A 3,538-nucleotide genomic window follows, 5' to 3' on the forward strand; every position below is an offset into this window, starting at 1 on the left:
TTGATCCTTAAGACAATGGTTTTCAAGGATTCCATATAAAAGATTTTTTAAAATTAGATTTGCTCAAGAAAGTTGATCTTATTTTTCCTTCATTAGCATGAATTAAAACAACATTTTAAGATCCATCTTTATTTAATTAAGAAGAATTCTGTAAATGTCCTGATTGAGATTATACTGTGTATCTATTTGATGACAGTGAGTAGCTAAGAGTCAAACTTGCCTGAGCAACTGAACTGAACTGATTCTGCACAGTTAATATGTGATTAAATTTCAACTTTACTTTTCTGTCATTCAGTTTCCCCTCCCTCACTGGAATCCTCTCTGTTCCTTCCTGGTGTAAACCTTCCCAACACCTCCCTTCCCATCCTTATGTCTGCTGGCCCAGTAACTTGCTTACATAGGTGTTCAGTACATTTTCTTAGAAATAAAAATCACTGTTCTATTTTCCAGTGCTTTTTCTAAGAAATGGCTGAGGACACTGGCCTCATAAAATGTCAGTTCTCTTAAAGAAGAAATTCTAACAATGAAAACCACATTTAACAATTACTGGAAGGTTTTCGTCTTTTCATTGATTCTAGCTGGTTCAACTTTATTCACTGTGAAATCATAATGTAAATTAAAATGTCTGTTCCCCTTTGTTTTAGCTGTGTTAATGCGATTCAAAATTGTCTTGCATATATTCAGAAATAATAGCACTTTTGCACATCATTTATGGAAGCATTTAATGCCAACGAATCTAGCTATTATTATCAGTAGCTATAGGCTGTTGACTCCTGCAGGCTTTTTAAAAAAGGATGGGCAAATGCCTCCTATTAGTGCAGAAGGGCTTTTGGTGAAGTGACAGACATTAAGATTCATGGGATTCCTGCCCTCTTTTCACTGAACCTGCTCAGCATCATATCCATAAATTAAATTATTTAGACACATGTTAAAGAACAGGCCTCAGGAACAAAGGGGACAGCAAATGGTGACATTAGCCTAATTGCTCCACAATCTGGAGACAGCTCAGCATTGCTATGAATACGGACAAGAATATTTGGACCGATCTTTAGAAGAACTTGCTTTTAATTTTTGCCACTCTGAAACTCTTTTCCTCCCTCCCTCCCTTCCTCCCCAACTCTGTCTCTCTCTCTCCCTCTTATACACACACACACAAACATACACACATGCTCACATATACAGAGGCAAACCTTTTCTTCCCACTCTGTTTCACCGTAAATATTACTTTTGAGTGTCTTGTTCTAAAAACAACTGATTTTTGAGGGGAAATAACTGAGAGGAAAAGAGAAGGAAAGGTATAATACAGTAAAAGCTTACTAGACAAATTTTGTAAAATCAAATATTGCCTGTTTCTTTTTGATACATTTAAGTTGCCTTTAGCTTCATGGCCAAAAGTCCCATAATCAGAATCTGTAGGTTTTCTACCAACAAATCAACATTGAATTATCTTGATTATGCCTTTGGAGGGAGGTTGCCTCAGAAAGTCTGTTTTTTTTTCTTCTCCTTTGTTCATAACAGGATGTGTGCCCCAAACTCAGGAATTACTTTGGATAGTGACTGATGAAGACACTGTATTCAGATGTTAGTTTCTTGATCTGTAATGAATGTCATGGTGGTAATTATCTGGAGTTGCTTCTCATCTATAAACACAGCTCAGGAAATCCAGGGAAAATATCTTATTCTCTATATGATTCACTATAGAATTAAATGTTTTAAATATTTTTTTTCTAGACTGTGTGTCCAACAGTAGGTTTATTTTCTGCCTAGAACATGCCTGCTACTGATCCTCAGCAGTTTCCTTGATCTTTTATGTGGTCACAGGGAAATGGGGTCTCAATGCCCTCCTATCTGCACATGGACCCATTCCTACAAACAATGGTCTTCAAGGGGGAAAATACCCCATGGAAGACTACTGTCATCCACATGTGGAAGAAGCTAGTGCCTGCGGCAACAGAAGAAGTCTTGTCAAAATCACACCTCCTGTAAGCCTTCCAAAGTGGCCAGACTTTCCTGTATCAATCCTTCCTCTCGATTCAGGCATAATAGTAGTCCACAAAGGGGACATGGAAATTCTGCGAATGTAGATTGATCTGTAGTTTGCTTCCCAGATTCAGGAGACATTTAGCTGTGCTCAGACAGAGGAGCGGCTGCTGACGTGAGGAAGGACTTGAGGAAAGAGTGATGGTCAGCAGGTGAGATATGTTTTGTCTGGCCAGCAAAAGAGCTTACAGGAGAGGTTTCTAATCAAGTGTTCTTGTTGGTGAGCTTGGATTTTTCTTTTTCTTTTTAATCCCTGGAAACAAGTCAATGATCGAGGGCATTTGGAACTTTATGGAAACCCTCTTTTCTTGCTTTACAGAGATTAAAATGTCTTTTTATCTCCAGTTGAAATTAGCAACTATTAATATATGACAAAACCTTGCTAAAAGTTAGTTTAATGTTTGTACACAACAATTGAGCATATTATTTTTGCATGAAAATGAACAATGTCTTTACAATGGCTTGATTTACACACACCTGAAATTACAATGTCCTAATTAAATACAGACTTTACAAATCCATACCAGATACATCAGCTGCTTTTCATAAATTAACTTTATTCAAATAATAACAAAGTGGCCTCTCTTTTTAATAGGAAAAACATGTGTGTTTTCAGGGAGCTCAGTACAGCGCTCTAGCGTGAATGTGTTTCATATTTCCTATCTCTGTGATGGAATCCGCAAAGGATACTGACCTGATGCTGCACCATCTTTCAATTCAATCACTGCGAGCACTTCTATTTCTAAACAGTAGAGTCTACAGAAAAGAACCGTAGAAACAGGAGAACTATCTTTTGTTTGTTTATGTTCCATTAGATAGCACTGTGCTATGTTTTGGCTCATTCTGCAGCCAAATGCTGAATCATCAGCTAAATATCATCTTGATGTTTTTCTTAGTTTCTTTTCTAAAGTTATAAACAGGTATTTCTGGGATGCTGTGATCTCAGTGTCTCCACCTCTGGCCACTTTCCTGGTTGGCTATGTACCTGCCAGTTCATGAAAGGCAGCGCATTGCTGGCTGCTCCATAAGGCAGGGGCTCCACCACACTGGCCAGAACTGTTCCACTTTCCACTTCTGTGTTCATCCCACTTGTTAATCCAGTGACCTGATTCAGTGAGTGCTTGTTGATACTAAGAGGCTGGTGCTTTGTCACACGTACCTTGTTGAAACTGGGAAGAGGAGAGTTGAGGGACACCTGAATTTCAGTCAGTGGCAGGCTTCCACTGTGTAGATATGACATCTGAAAACTTGGGTAGGGAGTCCATTCTTGTTACTTCCCTGCTGGTCCAGGGGTGAAGACTCCGACTCCATGTTCCCAGTGCAGAGGGCCTGGGTTTGATCCCTAGTCAGGGAACTAGATCCCACATCTGCAACTAAGACCCAGGACAACCAAATAAATATTTAGAAAAAAAAAGTCCATTCTGAGCTCTGGGGACCCCCAGGCCCTGCCCTGAATTCCTGGTTTGTTACTAAGTAGCTGCGTGCCGTGTGATCAAAA

Source organism: Ovis canadensis, chromosome 3, assembly GCF_042477335.2.
Source record: "Ovis canadensis isolate MfBH-ARS-UI-01 breed Bighorn chromosome 3, ARS-UI_OviCan_v2, whole genome shotgun sequence".
NCBI classification, from domain to species: domain Eukaryota; kingdom Metazoa; phylum Chordata; class Mammalia; order Artiodactyla; family Bovidae; genus Ovis; species Ovis canadensis.